The 25,230-nt window shown below is 46.5% G+C and overlaps 1 protein-coding gene across 1 annotated transcript in view; it reads right to left on the bottom strand.

Moving 5' to 3' along the window:
- KIF1B (kinesin family member 1B) overlaps positions 1 to 25,230 on the bottom strand; it is a gene marked incomplete at its 5' end in the record, with an annotated part of 216,621 nt that overhangs the window by 97,724 nt on the left and 93,667 nt on the right. The gene's annotated exons all lie outside the window — the stretch shown is intronic.

The raw sequence follows: 25,230 nt of genomic DNA, 5'->3' as shown, positions 1-25,230 counted from the left end.
TGGAACGTTTTGGGCAAAAATCGCCAAATGTGTAAACGTGCCTAAGCGTTAGCCACGTTTAGTTCCTGGGCATTTATTCATTTCAGTGGCCACTGAAATAAACATCCAAGCAGTAAATGTGGTACTGCGTTTGCACGCGTTTTTGTGGCATTTAGCGTTTTTCTGCTGCCAGTAGAGTACGCGTTCCAACGTACATGTATTCTTACAGCCAAATTCAACTTGCTTGTTCCTCTGTTTGCATTTGTCACACAAATGCAAAAAAGTCAACTTTCCAGAGCTTTATTTGCTGAACAAAATTCTTTCTAACCCATTTTTTTCGTCTCTGAGAGACTATCTACAGTGTTGTTTTAAACATAATACTAACACTAATGAGCCCCATAGGAGTGAAACAGGCTCCATAGTTGTGAATCATTTCCAGCCACCTTGCCGAACGTCCAAAGCCCAGACTGAAAGTGCAGCACCATGCGTGGCAAACCCCATACATTTACCCTTCTGAATGGCAGTAGCTAATCTGCTTTCTGTTCGACATTTTTGCAGAATATGACGTGGAAAAGGAAAAGCTAAATTGCAAGCAGACATTAGTGGTTTCTAAAACTAAAAGACATAAAAGAAAAAAAAAAAGCAATAACTGCATAATAAACAAGCTAGATAGTAAATGTAAAGTATATCCCTATCCTAAATAAAATTGTAAAGGTCTCATTATATAAGATGACACCCAGAAGTACACCTCCCAACTTTGGAAGGGTAATGGGATTTTATGGTCGAAGTTAGTGTTTCGGGCTCATGTACACGGGGCGTTTGGAAAACTCTTCTGAACGATGGAAACTGACTTCTGGAAAAATGTAGGTTAAAAAAAGTCAGTTTAGCCGCGTTTCCATACCGCGTTTAGCCGTGTTTGCGTTTAGAAGCGTTTTTAAAAGATAACCTCAGGAGACCTTCCCAAATGCCCAGAATGCACTGAAAAATAGTAAATAATTAACAATTTCAGACATTTTGAGAGAAATAGAGAGAGCAGTATGTGTTGAGATGACCTGTCTTTTCTGGTTGTATTCACTATGGATCCCATTATGAGCATAACGCGGCACGTTCTACCATTTTTTTCCTTCACGTGAAACCTGGAACTGACTGCGCTGGTGTAACGGGTCCATTTGAATACATGGAAACCGCTTTGCATGCATTTCTGATGATGAAAAAAGGTTCTGGACAGCAACAGTTAAAAAACACTTCTAAACGCAAACGCTTATAAGCGCGGTTAACCGTGTTTAAAAGCGTTTGGCATTTGAAACGCTGATAAAATCTACTCCTGAACACAAGTTTGGTGCTTTCGAAAAAATGACTGTAAACTAGGGGCGGACTGACAACTCCTGGGGCCCCCGGGCAATAGGGGATTATGGGGCCCGTGTCCTTGCCCATACTCAAAAAAAGCCTATGGAAAAAGGTACCAGGGGCATCTCATGGGGCCCCCTACTGACCCCGGGCCCTCGGGCTGTGCCCGAGTTTCCAAATGGTCAGTCCACCCCTGCTGTAAACAACATAGTGTACATGGACACATAGGAAAACATTAGAAAGAGTTCAGGGGCTGCTAAAAAAAACGCTGAACAGCTCCTGAACGTCAGTTTAGCAGCTGCAGTGTACATGAGCCCTTAGGGTCGGTGTTAGTTCTGGTCATGTCGTTTTCTCACAATGAGTGCTCAGTCACAATACTTTAAGGCATCCTAGTGGTTTACCAGTATTAAAAAAAAAACAAACTAAAAACAAAAATAAAACACAACATCAAGTGGATACAGAAAGAAGTCAGTGCACGTAAAAGACTCCTCTAGACTACAAACATCCTGTTAACCAAATACAGGGAATATGTGTCAGTTTTATTCTACACAAGGGGTAGGTAGTATGAAGCCATGGTTAATACTGCAAGTAAAGGCGGGAGAGGTAGAGTGTCTTGAAAACATGGACGGAGATGCCTCCACCAAGATCATTAGTCTACGGGAGGACTATCTAGACACACTTTGCTCTGTCCCTATCCTGGGCTTTAAAAAAACAAAAAAAACACACAGAAAACTTGAGAATTGGAAGCTCCAATGCACCCAACACTGTTATGGTTGATCAGCCAGCTTAAGGGGAGGAAGGGCAATGGTCACAGGGAGTGTGCAGCCTGTAGAATCCTCCCCGTCCATTGGATACTGCATTAGAGTCATTGCAGGAAACCATTGCTTTCACACTGTGGTTTCCCGACCAGATTTGAGATTGGGAGCCGAGTACTGACGTCTCATGCGAGGTGGGGTGACAAACTGATTGTGATAGTGAGGTCGGTCACCCTGCTTGTTGTTATAAGAGGTATGGCTGCCTTCGTTACCACCAACATAATGGTTCCCCCAGTTTTGCTGCCTTTGTGGATGCCCCTGGGGTGGCTGTTGCTGGAAATACTGGTAGTCAGTCTGCTTTGATTCAGAGGACTGAAGTGACTCAGACGATCCAGATGCTTGGCGCCTTAGTCCCTTCTGATAGCCATTCAAGGAGTTACTTCTCCATCGGCCAGAGGTGTTATCGTTGTCGTCGTTGTTGGCATGTCCCCGGGACTGCTGCTGCACTAAATGTTGGTTGCGCAGGTGACTGAAAGGGCTCCAGATTTGTTTCTCGGGTTCTACCTCATCTTGTTCTTTAATTTCGTCTTCCTTTGGGATTTTAACTTCTATAACTTTATCATCTGTAATGATGATGTGTGTCCCTGGACTCCAGGAACTTCGATGACTGGGATTGCTTTTGAAGGGGAACCGTGGTTTACGGTTCTCTGGAGGGATGAAGCGATGAGGTCCGTTGCGCCTGAGCTGCTTTGCGATTTCCTGTTGCTGAAGGTTTTTAAACTTAATTTGTTCCTGCCTCATCCATTGTGTCCGCCCTCTATGAAACATGGCATCACTACTGTCTGTCTGCTGGTAGACTTCTTCATTGTTGGGGTCAAAAGTTTTACATATATCACTTTCTGTTCCTTTATCACGCTCAGCACTAGAACCTCTCTGTCTACGTTCACCTTGTGGACCCATGAGGGGCAAAACTTTCTCCATTTTTAACATTTTGTTTCGTAGTGCTTTTATCTCCTCATCCTTCATGTTATTCTGGTTCTTCACTTCTTGCAAAATGTCTTCCAGTTTGTCAACATGAACCTTCAGGTCATCAACATCCGAGGCACCCTTTCCAACAGGCACTACATCCTCAATCTTCTCATCTCCCACTCCAACTGTGTCCCAGACATCCCGAGCCACTGCCCTCCAAGAATCACGTTCATTTGGATCCTTTTTTCCATACATGGAGCAGAGTTCCTTCATTTTGACTATGGCCAGTGCTTCAATCTCTTGTCGACTATGTTGAAAGTCATTAAGTGCAACTTCATAACAGATTTCCTTCACGGCTTGGATTTTAAGGTCAGAAATGGTTACCCACTTAGAATCTTTGCTCAGTCTCCGCCTCTGTGGGATATGATACATTTTATTTGGCTCCCGTTTCTTTCCGCTACTGGGTAGGCCACACTTTTTAACGATGCTTTGCACTTTGCTGGGAGGAAGCTTCTCCCGTAAGGATGTGATCAGCCGCCAGCTCTCTTCGCATGACCGTTTCTCGGAGTCGTCCCCGCTGTCCGAGTCCGCGTCCTTGAGAAAGAAAAAAAATCAAAATGGCCCCAACAGAAACCAGAAAAAATGGAAAACACTAAAAAAAAAAACAAAAAAACAACAAATGGCAAAAAGAAAGAAAGGACATGAAATAAACTAAAGAAACAACAACAGGATGTGAAAAATAAAATAAAATGTTGGGGTGATGTTTTTGAAAAGGTGAACTAAACTTTCAGTTCTCACCTATCACGTGTGAGAAGTTGGAAGAGAAGATAGGCAGCCTTCGTTAAAAGAGCACAGAGTTAGAGATGGTGAAACAACCCATGCCCAACGCACACAGGCCACATCCTGAGTCTCTTCGCACAGCAAACCCACCACGCCAAGATGCAAGTAGGCAAAGACAGCCAAGAAGAAGGTCAGTAAACTGTGGTTAGTAAATGCAGATTTCAGATGCTGGTGCTTAAACTCAGTTGCAGTGCTTGGTGAGATAAGTATTCAAGAGAAAGGACAAGGTGTTACATAAGCCTTTGGTGTAGAGGGCAGTCCACCATGTGGGTCAACGAGATATGTTCGTGAGGTGTCATTGGAAGCCAATAAATATCTAATAGTTTTCAAATCCTGAAGACATCAATTTTACTACCAATCGAACACTCTGTACTCGGTGCAACTCTGTAACCAGGCTCGTGGTTACAGGGCTCCCTACCTGACCTCTGTTGGTGTCACAAAGGTAGGTGTAGCGGCTGAGCCTCTTCAGTGACGCAAAGCATGCTAAACATGTAGGTTCAGAGCAAGGGCGGACTGACCATTTGGAAACTCGGGCACTGCCCGAGGGCCCGGGGTCAGTAGGGGGCCCCATGAGATGCCCCTGGTACCTTTTTCATAGGCTTTTTTGAGTTTGGGCAAGGACACAGGGGCCCCATGATCCCCTATTGCCCGGGGGCCCCATGAGTTGTCAGTCCGCCCCTGGTCCCCCCCATCACTAATCAATACTCTGTACATCACTGATCAATACTATGCCCCCCCCCCAATCACTGATCAATACTCTGTACTTCACTGATCAATACTATGCCCCCCAATTCACTGATCAATACTCTGGGCAAGGACACAGGGGCCCCATGATCCCCTATTGCCCGGGGGCCCCATGAGTTGTCAGTCCACCCCTGGTCCAGAGTCACTGCCTGCCACTGTACTCATTGACTCTGAGTCCGCAATTTTAACAGGTTTACTGTCACTGAGCTGACTGCAAGCGTGTTCTACCGACAGCGCTACTGCCCATCTTTGCCATGAGGGCGGCATTGGGCTCTGGATAGGCTTAGTACAGTGGTGGGCAACTGCGGCCCTCCAGCTGTCATGGAACTACATGTCCCATGAGGCATTGAAAGGCTGACAGTTGCATCACGTCTCGCAGAGGCATGATGTGACTTGTAGTTCCACAACAGCTGGAGGGCCACAGTTTGCCCACCCCTGGCTTAGTAAGTTACTAGAATAAAATGCCTCTGTTGTCAATGAATAGACTTTATAGACCAATCAACCATGATTTGCTATATACTGTACCAAAGGGAAGACTAAAGCAGGATGCTCAAAGCAAATTACAAACCTTAAAAAAAAAACCAAAAAAAAAAAACCAAAGTAAATTCTAATAATATACGCGGTTGTTTACCACAATGCTCAAATTAATTACCCTAGTACTGCTGTGACACGACAACCAATAGGAAAGCAAGGACCGTTGGGGACCTTTTTTGTGTGATTAACAAAAGTATTCTTAACAGTGTCTGTTAATGGTTTATAAACCTTCAAGTGCACCCGTGCCCCAACTATACCAGCTTAAGTATTCACAATTTCTAAACGTGCAGTAAAAGCACTTTAAAACAAGCTAAAACTCCCCTCTGTATCTAAAGGGATTATGGAGAAATTAATCTTCAAATTTTACAACAGAGGCACTGAAACTACAGCTCCTCGCGTCTTAGGCCCCATTCGCACTATGACGCATGGCGGAAGGCTTGGTGCATTCATGAGCTTTTTTGTGCGCTGCCAGACTCATCCACCTTACTAACCGCTCCGTATCTGCCACCCCTCTCTGCCAATCCCTCCACTGGCTTCCAATTACCCAACGGATAAAATTTAAAACGCTAACACTGAGGTATAAAGCTGTTCATAACACTGCCCCAAACTACATCACCGATCTGGTCTCCAAATACCACCCAAAACGTACTCTCCGCTCCTCACAAGACATATATTCAAATGTAAGTGCTGCGCTAAAGCATAAGTGACAAATGCAATCATAGAGTGCGGAATAGAAGTGTTCCTATAAACGTCTCAGATCATATAAAATCATAGAATCATAAAAAAACTCTAAAAATCTGAACATAAATAGTGAATATAAATAGTCCGTGGCACTACAGGTCACAGAAGTGCCAAGTGATACGTGAGTGCTTTTTAGCAATATTAGTGATTATATATAGTCCGTGGCACTACAAGGTGCAGCAATACCAGCTGGGATGCTCGAGAGTGCTCATGATCCAACATACGAATCCACCACCACCTTCTATGGATGTGCGCTCACCAGAAAGCTACTTTTATAATCGCGTTAATGCCGATCGTTATGGGGGGGGGGGCTCAGGAAGCCATAAATAGGGACCGGACTTCTCCAGGGTCAGGGCTATGCAAAACCAGCAAAGGATCCTCCTAGGGCAGGGGTAGGCAACCTGCGGCTCTCCAGCTGTTGCAGGACTACAAGTTCCATCATTCGTCTGCAAGTCATAGCTGTAACTGTCAATTTTGCAATGTCTCATGGGAAATGTAGTTCCACAACAGCTAGTGAGCCGCAGATTGCCTACCCCTGTCCTAGGGGGAGAAGCTCACCATAGGAGCCGAAGGTATTACAATATAGCGTAGTATTTATTGTAAATAGTTAAAAGTAATCCACGTGGATACAGCAAAGAGTTAAATGCATAAAAGCATATCAAGATGGCCGACGCTCCAAACTCCGGCCACGACGGCGTGATGCCAGCACTTAAGAGGGTGAGCCTTCACTAGTTATGTTCAGATTTTTAGAGTTTTATTGTGATTCTATGACTTTATATGATCTGAGACGTTTTCATTGTATGAATACTTCTGGACAAGGGGGCACTCTTTATGTCTGGAGGAAAAGAAATGTAATCTCCAAACGCAGAGTTAAATGCATAAAAGCATACCAAGATGGCCGTCGCTCCGAACTCCGGCCACGACGGCGTGACGTCAGCACGCCTTCACTATTTGTATTCAGATTTTGAGTTTTTTTAATGATTCTTTGATTTTATATGATCTGAGACGTTTTTATTGTATGAACACTTCCGGACAAGGGGGCACTCTTTTCGTCTGGAGGAAAAGAAATGTAATCTCCAAACACAAAGAGCTAAATGCATAAAAGCATACCAAGATGGCTGCCGCTCCAAACTCTGGCCACGACGGCGTGACAACAGCACGTAAGGGGGTGAGCCTTCACTATTTATGTTCAGATTTTGAGTTTTTTTTATGATTCTTTGATTTTGTATGATCTGAGACGTTTTTATTGTATGAACACTTCTAGACAAGGGGGCACTCTTTACGTCTGGAGGAAAAGAAATTTAATGTCCAAACACGGAAAGGTTTCTTCACAGTAAGAGCTGTGAAAATGTGGAATAGACTCCTTCATGAGTTGGTTCTGGCCAGCTCAGTGGATTGATTCAAAAAAGTCCTGGATTCTTTCTTGGATACACAAAATATAACTGGATACTAACATTTATAGGTAAAGCTGATCCAGGGAATATCCGATTGCCTCAATTATTTGAAAAGAATCTTGCGAGCCAAATAATAAAAATTCCTGTTGTTGGATCGCAAACTTCTAGCACATAACTACCAATGTGAAAAAACGTGAAATAAAAATAAATATAGTATTGCGCTCACAACCTTTCAATCTATATATCTAAACAAATAAAAATGTGTATTTGATATACATAGATGACTGCATTTGTGAATCTATTGCAGTCCACTTCAATAAACAAAATTCATAAAGCAGTGAAAAAATACTAAAAAAATATAAAATAATAATGTAATATTGTATAATAATAATGTCCCACAGAAAAATTTGTGACTTTGTGCTGGAAAATCTTCAATATCTTTAAATAGGTGACTGCTTGTGCCTCCTCCCTCAAGTGAAGATGTGCGCTCACCTCATAAATAGCCTGCAATTAGGCTATTAAAGCTTGCGGTTCACCTCCTTTGGAACCTACTTGTTTGGGAACTCCTTTTTGTAAGATAACCATGAAATGCGACATATGCTGTGGAAAAATCCTCTCATAGGGTGCCACTCCACTGTCTTCCTGTATCCATGCGGTTCTCCATATATAAGAAAAATCCTGACATGGTGCTTTATCGTTTTAAAAGCTTTAATTTGTAGCTGACAGGTGGCACTCACATAAATACGTATAGTGGTAGTACAGCTATCTCAGACCTCCGCTGACTGTCGGAGCTGTGCGCTCGTGGTCCGATGACCGGACTGACTCCCTCCGAGTGACGTGAACAGTCCCTCCCCTACGCGTTACGCCACTGGTCACGTGGCTTCATCAGGGGGATTTGATTCAATCAAATCCCCCTGATGAAGCCACGTGACCAGTGGCGTAACGCGTAGGGGAGGGACTGTTCACGTCACTCGGAGGGAGTCAGTCCGGTCATCGGACCACGAGCGCACAGCTCCGACAGTCAGCGGAGGTCTGAGATAGCTGTACTACCACTATACGTATTTATGTGAGTGCCACCTGTCAGCTACAAATTAAAGCTTTTAAAACGATAAAGCACCATGTCAGGATTTTTCTTATATATGGAGAACCGCATGGATACAGGAAGACAGTGGAGTGGCACCCTATGAGAGGATTTTTCCACAGCATATGTCGCATTTCATGGTTATCTTACAAAAAGGAGTTCCCAAACAAGTAGGTTCCAAAGGAGGTGAACCGCAAGCTTTAATAGCCTAATTGCAGGCTATTTATGAGGTGAGCGCACATCTTCACTTGAGGGAGGAGGCACAAGCAGTCACCTATTTAAAGATATTGAAGATTTTCCAGCACAAAGTCACAAATTTTTCTGTGGGACATTATTATTATACAATATTACATTATTATTTTATATTTTTTTAGTATTTTTTCACTGCTTTATGAATTTTGTTTATTGAAGTGGACTGCAATAGATTCACAAATGCAGTCTTCTATGTATATCAAATACACATTTTTATTTGTTTAGATATATAGATTGAAAGGTTGTGAGCGCAATACTATATTTATTTTTAATATCCGATTGCCTCTCGGGGAATCAGGAAGGAATTTTTTTCCCAGCAGGAGCAAATTGGATCATGCTTTGCTGTTTTTTTTTTGCCTTCCTCTGGAACAACTGTGGGTGTAGGATTATAACTTTTTTTTTTTCTATGGTTGAACTGGATGGACTTTTGTCTTTTTTCAGCCAGACTAACTATGTAACCAATTGCAATTCCTGCCTGATCTGTTGTAGTAAACTGGTTTTGAGTCTGATTTTGAGTCAATATTCACATAAGCACTCTATGACTGCATTTGTCACTTATTCTTTAGTGCTGCACTTACATTTGAATTGATTTTGGGTTTGTTACCTTGCCTTTTGTGCTAGCGGCTACCATATTATCTGCGCTCGTCTTATATCTCATGTTATAGCTCAGAATATATTGCTGGCAATGTATCAGGATAACAACCAGGTCTAGCATTTCCATCAGGAGGTCAGAAATAGCACCTCCCAACCTCGTCATTTTCACAAGGTAAGTTTACTAAGCTAATCACCTTCCCTGATATGTAGATGACTATTAGAGGGAGCATTCACAAATCTGCATATGAAATGCTATCATCAAAATATTGAAGAGCAAGAAAGTAAATAATGTGATAAGCAAATCAAAAATCAACTTTCTGCAAAACGCTACATAGTAACTGTGAGGGTTAAAAACCACAATATGAAGGAAAACAGCTCATCTGCTTGAACTTTATACTGTACGTTGTATAGATATACAGAAATCTAATCTAGGGGGTGCATTTTATCTGAGACAACATAAAAATGTCTATTTTAGGAAGTATGTATCTAGAACAGGCATGACTTGGCAGTCTTTTTATTCTATACAGACATATGTGGGGAACTAACCGTTTACACGGTGTATTGTTTATTATGATTGAAAAACCATAAGATAGATGTTGCAATTTAAAGGAAACCAAATACAGGTGTACCTTGGTTTACAAACTGAATTTGTTCTCCGTTACTTTTCGGATTGCGAAAAATTCGTAACGCGGTTTCCCATAGGAATGCACTGAAAACCAATTAATCCGTTCCGGAGGTCAGAAAAAAGTAAAATAAAAGTCTTTTATGTGTTCAAAACACTTTATATACTGCACTTTAAAGGTATAAATACTGTACAGGGAAATGATTAAAAATTAATTCGTAAATGCATTGAAAACCAATTAATCCGTTCATATTGCGAAAAAAATTTGTAAGCGCATTGAAAACCAATTAATCTGTTCCGGAGGTCAGAAAAAAGTAAAAATCTGTGCAAAACTCTTTATAAAAGTGCAATTTAAAGGCAAAGTACAGTACAGGGACATGAGTAAAAAAAAATTTGTAAATGCATTGAAAACCAATTAATTAGTTCGTATTGTGAAAAATATTCGTAAACCGAGACATTATTTTCAATGGATTTTCATTTGTAAACCGAAAATTACATTAACCGAGGCGTTTGTAAACTGAGGTACATACAGATTTTCTTTAAAGCAGAACTCCAGTTATTTTTTTTTTCTGTATCATGCAGTGGGCGTATGTCCCCACTGCATGGATCAGCTGCTCATTTTTCCTAGGGGTGAGGACAAAGCTCATACTCACCTGACCTGCCTTTCCTATGGAAAACCGCACTCCCCCACGGTCCAGCGGTGGACTGTTCCTGTCTGTGGGGGGGAGGATCAGGGGGGTCAGGTGAGTATATCTTTGGTGTCCTCTCCCATAGAACAAAATGAGCATTTAACGCATGCAGTGCCAGCACAGCCCCACTGCATTTTTCCCACGGATTTCTGCTTTAAAGTGGAAGTTCAGGCAAAACCTAACTAAGGCTAAACCTACTACCCCACCCCCATTCTAAATCTATTCACACCTTAACTATTGTAACTCCCTCCTCATTGGCCAACCTCATCGCAGGCTATCCCCTCTTCAGTCAATCATGAATGCTGCTGCAAGACTCATCCACATTACTAACCGTTCTGTATCTGCCACCCCTCTCTGCCAATCCCTCCACTCAGTGTCCTCCATCCCTCTCTGCCAATCCCTCCACTGGCTTCCACTCAGTGTCCTCCATCCCTCTCTGCCAATCCCTCCACTGGCCTCCACTCAGTGTCCTCCATCCCTCTCTGCCAATTCCTCCACTGGCTTCCACTCAGTGTCCTCCACCCCTCTCTGCCAATCCCTCCACTGGCCTCCACTAAGTGCCCTCCATCCCTCTCTGCCAATCCCTCCACTGGCCTCCACTCAGTGTCTTCCATCCCTCTCTGCCAATCCCTCCACTGGCCTCCACTCAGTGTCCTCCATCCCTCCCTGCCAATCCCTCCACTGGCCTCCACTCAGTGTCCTCCATCCCTCCCTGCCAATCCCTCCACTGGCTTCCACTCAGTGTCCTCCATCCCTCTCTGCCAATCCCTCCACTGGCTTCCCATTGCCCAACGCATAAAATTCAACACATTAACAATAACATAACAAAGGCCATTCATAACTCTGCCCCAAAATTACATCACCAATCTTGTCTCCAAATATCACCCAAACCGTACTCTCTGCTCCTCCCACGACCTCCTGCTCTCTAGCTCCCTTGTCTCCTCCTCCCATGCTCATCTCCAGGACTTCTCCAGAGCCTCCCCCATCCTCTGGAACTCTCTACCCCAATCTATCAGACTATCGCATACTCTGCCCACTTTTAGGAGATCTCTGAAAACCTCTCTCTTCAGGGAAGCCTATCCTGCCTTCAGCTAATAATGGAAACTTCTATTCCTTCTACCAGTCCATCCCCCACAGTTATTAACTTTTGTACCACTGGCCCCTCCCTCTTAGATTGTAAGCTCCCAGGAGCAGGGCCCTCCTAACCCTCTTGTATTGATCTGTATTGTTGCTGTATTGTCTCCCGTTATATTGTAAAGTGCCAAGCAAACTGTTGGCGCCATAAATCCTGTATAATAATAATAATAATATATAAATCCTGTATAATAATAATTATAATATTCTATCTAACCCTGTAAAGAAAAAAAATCTGTATACTTAACTATTTTGAAGCCGCTCCGGTCTGGTCAATTTATCAGTTGTCAGCGGCGGCTTCTGTGTAAAGGAGGGGCAGCTGACAATGGATGCCCCATGATAAGTCTACGGGTGACATCATTCCCAGCTGTTGTTGGCAATCTTTCTTCTACACTGAAGCTGCCGCTGGAGAGATCATGTGACCAAGCTGGAGCGGCTTCAGAATAGGTAGGTATGCACATGTTTTCCATACAGGGTTAGATAGAATAGGTTTAGAATGGGGGTGGGAGTAAGTATAGCATTAGATTTTGCCAGACCCTCCACTGTACTGTACCCCTTTCCCAGCAGCACATAATGACCTTTTCCTTGACACCCCACCCACCCCATAATGCTCTGTTCAACCACCTGGATCAAGGAAAATTCCTGATACTTTCAAGTATGGTGATCACTGACAAAATCAGTGTTTGGTTATTGGCCCAGTGCTATAATATGGGGTGGGGACAGTTTCCAGACCCGAGTAAGGCATGACTACAGAGACTTATACGGGTCTTCCTTCTCTCCCAGTAGTTGAATGGAGAGGTGGAGTAAGGGCATCAAAATCAACCTATTTTAGGGCAAAGCACAGGTTCACATTATATATATACATACATATACACACAGTGGGGATCGAAAGTTTGGGCACCCCTGCTAAAAATTTGTATTAATGTGCATAAAGAAGCCAAGGAAAGATGGAAAAATCTCCAAAAGGCATCAAATTACAGATTAGACATTCTTATAATATGTCAACAAAAGTTAGATTTTATTTCCATCATTTACACTTTCAAAATAACAAAAAACAAAAAAATGGCGTCTGCAAAAGTTAGATTTTATTTCCATCATTATAGACCTTAAAAGAGCAGTGCGTGACAGACAGCCCAGAAATCTCAAAGAACTGGAAGACTTTTGTAAGGAAGAATGGGCAAAGATACCTCAAACAAGAATTGAAAGACTCTTGGCTGGCTACAAAAAGCGTTTACAAGCTGTGATACTCGCCAAAGGGGGCAGTACAAGATATTAACTCTGCAGGGTGCCCAAACTTTTGCAGACGCCATTTTTTTGTTTTCTGTTATTTTGAAAGTGTAAATGATGGAAATAAAATCTAACTTTTGTTGACATATTATAAGAATGTCTAATCTGTAATTTGATGCCTTTTGGAGATTTTTCCATCTTTCCTTGGCTTCTTTATGCACATTAATACAAATTTTTAGCTGGGGTGCCCAAACTTTCGATCACCACTGTATATATATATCTATATATAATTTTTTTTTTTTTTGTTATAAAATTCTCTTTCCCCTAAATAAAACTGCAGTAAACTCTATTGCTGTTGTGGCCAATGTTTGCAATACAAGTGTGCCTCAAGCTAAAACATTTCATAATCAGATAAAATATGGAAGGGTAAAAGCTTGGTATACATACAGAGATATTTTTGTTCAACCTGTGGGTTGACCGAATAAAAAAACTCACGGATCCCCACATCCATGCAAGTGGTGTAGATGCAGGGATCTCCAGCGCTGCGTATTCTGGTAGCGGGAACTCCCCCTGCTGTCAGAATACACCGATCAGTGATACAGCCATTGGCTACAGCAGCTGATCGAATGCTGGATTTCCCGCAGGAGCAGTCCTTAGACTGGCTTCTGTTGAACAGAAAGGGGTACACACACTGAACCAGCCGAATTCTGATACATGTATACAGAGCTTTGGACTCCTTATCAGGATTCCTGTTGGGAAGATGAACTTATCCTTTAAGCAAGCCAAGGGCTGAATGGGAGAATTAATGGATTCCCTCATCCACACTAAACCTGGTCATAGATGGATCAAATCACGGCTGGTTCAGCAGAGACTGGCGAAGATTCAATTCATATATGGGCGGGCTGGTTGTACTGAGGTCGATCCACTGATCAACTTCAGCACTATCAGCCTGTCAATTTTTGTTTTTCTTATAGATTACGGCTGGCAGCTGCAAGCAGTGATCATTGTGTTCAGATGGCAGAGAAGGCGCCATGCCGGAAAAACATAATAGACCTGCAGGAGGGATTTCCTCATCAACATTGACTGTGCTGATGGGGGAATCAAGCAATTTACTTTCCTGCAGCCCCTGGTTGCAGGAAAGAAAATTGTATGATGTATGGCTTGCTTAAGCAGTGTAGACGGAGGAATTTTCCTTGACAGCTACTGTATTCAGGCAGCCACAGCACACGCAGCTGTCTGAATACCTGAACAGGGACAGCATCTGACTGAATGTATTCACTGTTCCCCTTATAATTTTCCACCCAACATGACCTTAGTGGAGTCAGGTGGTACCAACAGGCTTGAATTTTGACTGACCCGGCAGGAATCGGCTGAAATTCAAGCTATGTATGGCCAGATTTTCTACTACTGTTCCAGGGGGCAAATACCACCCCTCATTTAGCTTAGTTATCCCCTGTCCAGTGTTTTCATTTGTATATTTTGCTTTAGGGCATTTTCCAAGCATACCAATAGCTGGACATTGATAGTCGACCTGCCTACATTGATTAGGTGAGTCTATCCACAAAACAACTGAGCTGGAAGCAGTAGGAACCTGCAGCTGAGTGATAACACCACCCGGGAGCCTCGAGGGAGAACTCTGAACATATTCACTGACTGTAAAATATAGTCATCGTCATTTGTACCCAACAGATATTTGTGTTATCTCAGATGAGTGAGTTTGTGGTTTTGTATGTGACTAGAAGAGAAAAGCAGGTACAGTGCACAGCCAGTCATCCATCTGTAAAGCGAGACAGAAAAGTCCAGACCGCATGCAGCGACAGGAGAGAACGCATGCACATCGCTGCAGATCAGTGCTGAGCGCCACACAAAGATAACTCAAGTCTGTAGAGATATGGGTTAATCTACCCGGAGGACTGGAGCACAGCATTTCTGACACAGATCATGAAGTGGAATCATCCTCTGCACACCGAGGCAGCCGATCTATTTACTCACAGTTAAAGGATCCATTCACTAGGGAAGGCCCATTGCTACTTAACCACCAGGCCACGTTCTCATTACAGTGGGATCAGCCCTCAAATAAAATGGCTAAAGCAACTATTTTATATGTTTTAAAAATCAATTGAGCAACGGATTTACAAAGGAATCCCATGATATCACAAGGTAGGAACTCCCAACGTTCACTTGGCAAAACATTGGAGGCATTCTATAATAATGGAGGAAGTAAAAACCAAATAACGGTGATTTCCAAAATACAAAGCCAACACTCGTCATTATTTTACAGATTACCCCCCCCCCCCCATGCTTTCCATTGGCCTTGCGGAATAGTAGGAGGCCTGTTCCTAGTTGCCTAAGGTGTGCAGGACGAAGGCACCCACAGATTCTGCTCAACTGCCCTCCATGTCTTAAAGTACACCTGTCAAGAGAGAAATACAGAGGCTGTCATGCTGACTTCCTTCCAAAAAAATGTTAAAGGTCTGGCTGTCATAGTGACCCTCTAGCACAGTGGTTCTCAACCTGGGGGTCGAACGACCCTTTCACAGGGGTCGCCTAAAACCATCGGAAAACACATATTTCCGATGTGTAAAGAGCAGCTACTGTGTTTAAAGCAGCTACTCTGTTCGAAGCAGCTACTGCGTTCCAAGCAGCTACTGCGTTCCAAGCAGCTACTGCGTTCCAAGCAGCTACTGCGTTCCAAGCAGCTACTGCGTTCCAAGCAGCTACTGCGTTCCAAGCAGCTACTGCGTTCCAAGCAGCTACTGCGTTCCAAGCAGCTACTGCGTTCCAAGCAGCTACTGCGTTCCAAGCAGCTACTGCGTTCCAAGCAGCTACTGCGTTCCAAGCAGCTACTGCGTTCAAAGCAGCTACTGTGTTGAAAGCAGCAGTATTGGAGGTAAAACGACACTTCATGAATTATAATTACTGGGTAAATAATTTTATGGTTGGGGGTCACCACAACATGAGGAACTGTATTAAAGGGTCGTGGCATAAGGAAGGTTGAGAACCACTGCTCTAGCAAGAGGATCAGCGAAACAGACAGGCCACAAGTATCCTCAGAAATAGAGATCAGCGATGATTGTTCCGTCTATGACAGATTTCCTTTAAGAAACATTAATAAAAAAAAAAAGCTTCTCAGGTCCTGTAGTATAGAAAAAAACACAAGCGGTGCACTCCATGCATTCCAATTACACATGTACTGGCTCTAAGGGGACACTATCGCCTTCTACAATACAAATATGGACAAGAACTAGAGTCTGAGGTTTGTGTGCAGGACAGAACTGCCAGTGGGTGAAAGGTGACATTTTGCATCCCCGGCCTCCCTATGCTCAGTTCATTTTAGAACGTTTGCTCCAATGTAATAATGCTGCAGCAAGATGCATGCGAGGAGATACTAAATCAGCTTTTCTGAGTCTCTGTAGCAGACGGGAACATTTTTTCCGCCCCCTACGTGATTTTGTTACAGCCTTATAAAATAAAAAGTATCCGATTGGGGCAAGGACTAATGTAATACCTGAGGGATACCGGGGATGCAGAATTTTGTGTACCAGTGCTGACAAAAGGATTTGCAGAATTTCTGGAGCACATTTAGTGCTGATCTTTTACGGTAAGATGTCTGCCTATTATTTTTAGGTGTTTAAGCAAATAACAGAGTCTCTGGGAAAACATTGCTTTCTGCCCACAGCAACCAAGTAGATTCTTCTTTTTATTCTAAAACATTCAAATGGAAGATTCAAGAGAACATCTGAGGTTGTGTGGACAAGAACAATCCTCTGCTCATAGGTTGGTGCCTGATAACATGAAAATATTAAAATAGGAACTGTCTGACCCCCCTCCCCCACACCCAACCTCTAACGACAGTAGCGAGGTACCATATAAAAACACACAACTGGACTTTGTTTACAAAAGAACTTTTAACTGATATGAAACCGTTATATTATGCAAAATCTATACTAATACATTCACATCATCTGTTTATCTGGCCAAAAAGAAGTCATTAAAGTGGCAGTTGGCGGTATTCTTGTATTGGATTTCGGAGGGAAGTGGAAATTAGCGTATGATATTTTAAGGCCTAAAATTCTCCTGAAATTTTTACATTTGTAAACGATTTTAAAAGCTTCCTAGTATACAAGCTCATTTATATTATGATGTTGCTGGTCAAATTGGGTTAACTTGATCTCTAGTTAGGTTTCTTTTTGGTCCGTGTTCCAATAATCTCCATGCAAAATGTAAGTGCAACTATGAACAAAATAAACAATGACATAAATGATTCGGTCTGTCCATAGCATTAGTACAACTGTTTTTTTGTTTTTCTGAGTGCCCTTGTTAAAGCGGAATTCCAGCCGTTTAATATTTTTTTTTTTTCCAAAAGGCACCCCTGTGAGAGTGGCAGCTTAGGCAATGCTGAGATCACCTGTACTTGTAATCCTTTGCTTTCCTTATAAAAAATAAACGTACTTACTGCACCCTCATATTGTGAACGCTGTCATCGTAAGTGTGGGCACCTGAAGCCCGCTCAGACATTCTTCCGGGAAATTGTGCACCTGGCTACCCAGCATGCTCTTCCTGTTTTTGCTCCTGCGCAGTATGAAGAAGGAGCGATCTTGCACCTGCGCAGTATGAAGAAGGTGCGATCTCGCTCCTGCAGTGTGAAGAAGGAGCGATCTCGCTCCTGCAGTGTGAAGAAGGAGCGATCTCGCACCTGCGCAGTGTGAAGAAGGAGCGATCTCGCACCTGCGCAGTGTGAAGAAGACGCGATCTCGCACCTGCGCAGTGTGAAGAAGAAGGGGCGATCTCGCACCTGCGCAGTGTGAAGAAGAAGGGGCGATCTCGCACCTGCGCAGTGTGAAGAAGAAGGGGCGATCTCGCACCTGCGCAGTGTGAAGAAGAAGGGGCGATCTCGCACCTGCGCAGTGTGAAGAAGAAGGGGCGATCTCGCACCTGCGCAGTGTGAAGAAGAAGGGGCGATCTCGCACCTGCGCAGTGTGAAGAAGAAGGGGCGATCTCGCACCTGCGCAGTGTGAAGAAGAATGGGCGATCTCGCACCTGCGCAGTGTGAAGAAGAAGGGGCGATCTCGCACCTGCGCAGTGTGAAGAAGAAGGGGCGATCTCGCACCTGCGCAGTGTGAAGAAGAAGAGGCGATCTCGCACCTGAGCAGTGTGAAGAAGAAGGGGCGATCTCGCTCCTGCGCAGTGTGAAGAAGAAGGGGCGATCTCGCTCCTGCGCAGTGTGAAGAAGAAGGGGCGATCTCGCTCCTGCGCAGTGTGAAGAAGAAGGGGCGATCTCGCTCATGCGCATTGTGAAGAAGAAGGGGCGATCTCGCTCCTGCGCAGTGTGAAGAAGGAGCGATCACGCTCCTGCGCAGTGTGAAGAAGAAGAGGCGATCTCGCACCTGCGCAGTGTGAAGAAGAAGAGGCGATCTCGCTCCTGCGCAGTGTGAAGAAGAAGAGGCGATCTCGCTCCTGCGCAGTGTGAAGAAGAAGAGGCGATCTCGCTCCTGCGCAGTGTGAAGAAGAAGGGGCGATCTCGCACCTGCGCAGTGTGAAGAAGAAGGGGCGATCTCGCACCTGCGCAGTGTGAAAAAGAAGGGGCGATCTCGCACCTGCGCAGTGTGAAGAAGAAGGGGCGATCTCGCACCTGCGCAATGTGAAGAAGAAGGGGCGATCTCGCACCTGCGCAGTGTGAAGAAGAAGGGGCAATCTCGCACCTGCGCAGTGTGAAGAAGAAGGGGCGATCTCGCACCTGCGCAGTGTGAAGAAGAAGGGGCGATCTCGCACCTGCGCAGTGTGAAGAAGAAGGGGCGATCTCGCACCTGCGCAGTGTGAAGAAGAAGGGGCGATCTCGCACCTGCGCAGTGTGAAGAAGAAGGGGCGATCTCGCACCTGCGCAGTGTGAAGAAGAAGAGGCGATCTCGCACCTGAGCAGTGTGAAGAAGAAGGGGCGATCTCGCTCCTGCGCAGTGTGAAGAAGAAGGGGCGATCTCGCTCATGCGCATTGTGAAGAAGAAGGGGCGATCTCGCTCCTGCGCAGTGTGAAGAAGGAGCGATCACGCTCCTGCGCAGTGTGAAGAAGAAGAGGCGATCTCGCACCTGCGCAGTGTGAAGAAGAAGAGGCGATCTCGCACCTGCGCAGTGTGAAGAAGAAGAGGCGATCTCGCACCTGCGCAGTGTGAAGAAGAAGAGGCGATCTCGCTCCTGCGCAGTGTGAAGAAGAAGAGGCGATCTCGCTCCTGCGCAGTGTGAAGAAGAAGAGGCGATCTCGCTCCTGCGCAGTGTGAAGAAGAAGGGGCGATCTCGCTCCTCCGCAGTGTGAAGAAGAAGGGGCGATCTCGCTCCTGCGCAGTGTGAAGAAGAAGGGGCGATCTCGCTCCTGCGCAGTGTGAAGAAGAAGGGGCGATCTCGCTCCTGCGCAGTGTGAAGAAGAAGGGGCGATCTCGCTCCTGCGCAGTGTGAAGAAGAAGGGGCGATCTCGCTCATGCGCATTGTGAAGAAGAAGGGGCGATCTCGCTCCTGCGCAGTGTGAAGAAGAAGGGGCGATCTCGCTCATGCGCATTGTGAAGAAGAAGGGGCGATCTCGCTCATGCGCATTGTGAAGAAGAAGGGGCGATCTCGCTCCTGCGCAGTGTGAAGAAGGAGCGATCACGCTCCTGCGCAGTGTGAAGAAGGAGCGATCACGCTCCTGCGCAGTGTGAAGAAGGAGCGATCACGCTCCTGCGCAGTGTGAAGAAGAAGGGGCGATCTCGCACCTGCGCAGTGTGAAGAAGGAGCGATCTCGCTCCTGCAGTGTGAAGAAGGAGCGATCTCGCACCTGCGCAGTGTGAAGAAGGAGCGATCTCGCACCTGCGCAGTGTGAAGAAGACGCGATCTCGCACCTGCGCAGTGTGAAGAAGAAGGGGCGATCTCGCACCTGCGCAGTGTGAAGAAGAAGGGGCGATCTCGCACCTGCGCAGTGTGAAGAAGAAGGGGCGATCTCGCACCTGCGCAGTGTGAAGAAGAAGGGGCGATCTCGCACCTGCGCAGTGTGAAGAAGAAGGGGCGATCTCGCACCTGCGCAGTGTGAAGAAGAAGGGGCGATCTCGCACCTGCGCAGTGTGAAGAAGAATGGGCGATCTCGCACCTGCGCAGTGTGAAGAAGAAGGGGCGATCTCGCACCTGCGCAGTGTGAAGAAGAAGGGGCGATCTCGCACCTGCGCAGTGTGAAGAAGAAGAGGCGATCTCGCACCTGAGCAGTGTGAAGAAGAAGGGGCGATCTCGCTCCTGCGCAGTGTGAAGAAGAAGGGGCGATCTCGCTCCTGCGCAGTGTGAAGAAGAAGGGGCGATCTCGCTCCTGCGCAGTGTGAAGAAGAAGGGGCGATCTCGCTCATGCGCATTGTGAAGAAGAAGGGGCGATCTCGCTCCTGCGCAGTGTGAAGAAGGAGCGATCACGCTCCTGCGCAGTGTGAAGAAGAAGAGGCGATCTCGCACCTGCGCAGTGTGAAGAAGAAGAGGCGATCTCGCTCCTGCGCAGTGTGAAGAAGAAGAGGCGATCTCGCTCCTGCGCAGTGTGAAGAAGAAGAGGCGATCTCGCTCCTGCGCAGTGTGAAGAAGAAGGGGCGATCTCGCACCTGCGCAGTGTGAAGAAGAAGGGGCGATCTCGCACCTGCGCAGTGTGAAGAAGAAGGGGCGATCTCGCACCTGCGCAGTGTGAAGAAGAAGGGGCGATCTCGCACCTGCGCAATGTGAAGAAGAAGGGGCGATCTCGCACCTGCGCAGTGTGAAGAAGAAGGGGCAATCTCGCACCTGCGCAGTGTGAAGAAGAAGGGGCGATCTCGCACCTGCGCAGTGTGAAGAAGAAGGGGCGATCTCGCACCTGCGCAGTGTGAAGAAGAAGGGGCGATCTCGCACCTGCGCAGTGTGAAGAAGAAGGGGCGATCTCGCACCTGCGCAGTGTGAAGAAGAAGAGGCGATCTCGCACCTGAGCAGTGTGAAGAAGAAGGGGCGATCTCGCTCCTGCGCAGTGTGAAGAAGAAGGGGCGATCTCGCTCATGCGCATTGTGAAGAAGAAGGGGCGATCTCGCTCCTGCGCAGTGTGAAGAAGGAGCGATCACGCTCCTGCGCAGTGTGAAGAAGAAGAGGCGATCTCGCACCTGCGCAGTGTGAAGAAGAAGAGGCGATCTCGCACCTGCGCAGTGTGAAGAAGAAGAGGCGATCTCGCACCTGCGCAGTGTGAAGAAGAAGAGGCGATCTCGCTCCTGCGCAGTGTGAAGAAGAAGAGGCGATCTCGCTCCTGCGCAGTGTGAAGAAGAAGGGGCGATCTCGCTCCTGCGCAGTGTGAAGAAGAAGGGGCGATCTCGCTCCTGCGCAGTGTGAAGAAGAAGGGGCGATCTCGCTCCTGCGCAGTGTGAAGAAGAAGGGGCGATCTCGCTCCTGCGCAGTGTGAAGAAGAAGGGGCGATCTCGCTCATGCGCAGTGTGAAGAAGAAGGGGCGATCTCGCTCATGCGCATTGTGAAGAAGAAGGGGCGATCTCGCTCCTGCGCAGTGTGAAGAAGAAGGGGCGATCTCGCTCATGCGCATTGTGAAGAAGAAGGGGCGATCTCGCTCATGCGCATTGTGAAGAAGAAGGGGCGATCTCGCTCCTGCGCAGTGTGAAGAAGGAGCGATCACGCTCCTGCGCAGTGTGAAGAAGGAGCGATCACGCTCCTGCGCAGTGTGAACAAGGAGCGATCACGCTCCTGCGCAGTGTGAAGAAGGAGCGATCACGCTCCTGCGCAGTGTGAAGGAGCGATCACGCTCCTGCGCAGTGTGAAGAAGGAGCGATCACGCTCCTGCGCAGTGTGAAGAAGGAGCGATCACGCTCCTGCGCAGTGTGAAGAAGGAGCGATCACGCTCCTGCGCAGTGTGAAGAAGGAGCGATCACGCTCCTGCGCAGTGTGAAGAAGGAGCGATCACGCTCCTGCGCAGTGTGAAGAAGGAGCGATCACGCTCCTGCGCAGTGTGAAGAAGGAGCGATCACGCTCCTGCGCAGTGTGAAGAAGGAGCGATCACGCTCCTGCGCAGTGTGAAGAAGGAGCGATCACGCTCCTGCGCAGTGTGAAGAAGGAGCGATCACGCTCCTGCGCAGTGTGAAGAAGGAGCGATCACGCTCCTGCGCAGTGTGAAGAAGGAGCGATCACGCTCCTGCGCAGTGTGAAGAAAGAGCGATCACGCTCCTGCGCAGTGTGAAGAAGGAGCGATCTCGCTCCTGCGCAGTGTGAAGAAGGAGCGATCTCGCTCCTGCGCAGTGTGAAGAAGGAGCGATCTCGCTCCTGCGCAGTGTGAAGAAGGAGCGATCTCGCTCCTGCGCAGTGTGAAGAAGGAGCGATCTCGCTCCTGCGCAGTGTGAAGAAGGAGCGATCTCGCTCCTGCGCAGTGTGAAGAAGGAGCGATCACGCTCCTGCGCAGTGTGAAGAAGGAGCGATCTTGCTCCTGCGCAGTGTGAAGAAGGAGCGATCTTGCTCCTGCGCAGTGTGAAGAAGGAGCGATCTTGCTCCTGCGCAGTGTGACAAGTGACATCTTGCTTACTACTATTCATGTGATCACTGATTGGGCAATCAGTGATCACATGATTGGGACCTCACACAGAGGTCCCATACAGGGATCGGTGTTCCGTTGTGTCCTCTGGACACAGCGGGCACCAGATTGCGGTGCCACGCTCCCTGGGAGCGCGCACAGGCAGGGAAGCGGGAGGGCGTTTATAAACGGCCACCCGCTCCTGCACTGCTCCCGTCCTGCTGTTTATGTACATGGGCCGGATGGGAAGTGGTTAAACATCCCTACAGCTCCCAGCCATTGGGTGTTGAAGACTTTAGCTGTGAAATCTGATGATCAATGTGAGCATGCACTTCTAAAGGGATTCAAGGGATGTGTTCTTCCATATGATACTCGGGAACAAAATGACTGACGGCAGAGAAAGCCAATAGCTGTGACAGATGGGCAAGGACAGTACAGGCCAGGAGAGGAGAATGATGCATGATTGAAGTTGTTCAGATAGGAAATGAAGGTAAGCTCAAGATAGTTGCTGCAGAATTTTACAGGTTATACAGGTTTGCACGGAATTGAGAGTTCCTAATTTAAACAAAAGAGAGGACTTGCTACAAGCGTGAAGAAAAAAAGGTAAGGCTGGAGTTCCGCTTTAACAGTTTTATTACCTGTTGCTCCTGCCAGCAGTTTTATTACTTCTCCAAATCTTTGAAAAGGTCAAGCTCTCAAGCATAGGCAGTTAGAGGGACTGGGACCAATCATATACCACTGGTGGGCGTGTCCACAATCATCAGCTTTTATTTATCTGTGATAAGCTGTCTTTCCATAAGAAAAAAACTGCTTCTGTTTAAAGTGCTAGGCTCGGTTCACACGAGTGCGACTGCAAATTTCCAGTGCGACTTTGGAGTGTGATTTTTATGCAACTTTTACACTTTATGGCACCCTAGGCGCAAGAAAGTCGCATCAAAGTAGTCAAGGAACCTTTTTTAAAAGACACTGTGATGAAATTCGCATAGATTGGAATGGGTGCCATTGAAAAAAATGGGTTGCGACTTGTCATGTGACTTTATGTGTCTAAAGTCTCACTAGTGTGAACTGAGCCTTAGGTGGAGTCTAGTCAGGCTTTAATGTATTTACTGGTGAGTGGGGGAGGGAGCGCTAAGACGCATCTACCCTGCGTGCGTTTGAGGATGGACCGTCAGCAATGGGGGTTAATAGAAGGTCCATGTGGAGGTGGTGTCCAAGTCCATCTGTAGTGGGGGGCTTGTAGAAGTATGGACTTGTCCGAGGAGGCAGACGGCTCTAAGAGTTTGTAGATACTCCTAATGCAGGTAGAGCAGAGAGACGGCAGCGCCACTCTTAGGCTACGTTCACACTAGCCTTGTGTGCAGGCGGCAGAGAGGCGTTTGGGAAGTGTTTTTACTGCTTCCCAAACGCCTCTGCCAATTCTGCACATTACAGCACATGGTGCTGTTCTAACGGGAGCGTTTGCGTTGCGTCGCGGCAAAACAGACGCCTCTGGTCGAGTCAGGAGGCTTTGAAGCCTCCTATTCTCGTCTATGGTGCCGCTCCGCAAACGCCCGGCCGGCGTTTGCGGTGCGGTTGCGGGGCGTTTGCGGAGCGGTAACACCACTCAAACTGTATTATAGGCGTTAGTGGGGCGTTAGTGGGGCGTTATTAACGCTCGGCAAACGCCTAGCAACCGCCACTAAACCGCGCATGCGGCGTTTGCGGAGCATTAAAAAACGCTCCACAAATGCCGGACCAACGCTTGCCAAACGCTATAGGGGCGTTTGGCAAGCGTTGGTAAAACAGCCAAGTGTGAACGAGCCCTAAGTGTAGACGGTTACAATCAGGCGGATTTAACCTCTTGCCTCCCAGGCACTTTTACCCCCTACGTGCACAGGCCAATTTTCAGCTTTCAGTGCTGTTGCACTTTGAATGACAATTGCGCAGTCATGCAACACTGTACCCATATGAAATTTTTATCATTTATCAAACAAAAAAAGAGCAAAAACTTTGAAAACAAAAAAAGGTTTTCTTTGTTTCTATTATAAAATTTTGCAAACAGGTAATTTTTCTTCTTCATTGATGTGCATTGATGAGGCTGCATTTTTTTTTTTGCTCTTTTCTTGTTTATAGCGCAAAAAAATAAAACACCCAGCAGCGATTAAATAAAACCAAAAGGAAGCTCTATTTGTGTGAAAAAAATTATACCAATTTCATATGTGTTCAGTGTTGCATGACCGCGCAAATGTCATTCAAAGTGCGACAGAACTGAAAGCTGAAAATTGGCCTGGGCAGGAAGGGGATAGAAGTCCCCGGTAGGCAAGTGGTTAATGGTAACTCACATAGATAGGTAACAGGTAGGCAGGTCAAGTGATGGAGGTCCAGTGGGAGCATCAGGTCCTTTGGCCATGTTCTGGGCGTTTTCCCGTTGCGCCGGTGGTGTCCAGGGCTCGAGGAGTAGCGGAGGCTCGCAGGGATAATGTCACCACATGTGAGTGCAAATTTACTATTAAATCTTCCTAATTTTAACCGTCTACACATAGAGTGGCGCTGCCGTCTCTCTTCTCTACTTTAACGTATTTGCTACTTGCTCAAAGTCAGTTTAACCCCTTCCTGCTGGCGTCTCCCGGCCCTTTAAGAGTTTCAGACCCCGGGAGGCAGGGCGTGGTTTAGGAATCATGTGACCGCCGTGACGTGTCACCACGGCGGTCACATGATCGGGAAACGTCCTGATCGAAAGAGCAGACCGGGACCTTTCCGTGAGTACCGGACATGTGTGCTGGGAGCGCGCAGGGCACGCACTCTCAGCACATATGTTTTTTCTTA

The sequence above is a fragment of the Staurois parvus genome, unplaced genomic scaffold, assembly GCF_062004578.1.
Source record: "Staurois parvus isolate SC_StPar_1 unplaced genomic scaffold, SC_StPar_1.0 ptg001122l, whole genome shotgun sequence".
NCBI classification, from domain to species: domain Eukaryota; kingdom Metazoa; phylum Chordata; class Amphibia; order Anura; family Ranidae; genus Staurois; species Staurois parvus.
Note: the sequence above shows the minus strand (reverse complement) of the source record. Positions and strands in the feature narration are given on the sequence as shown.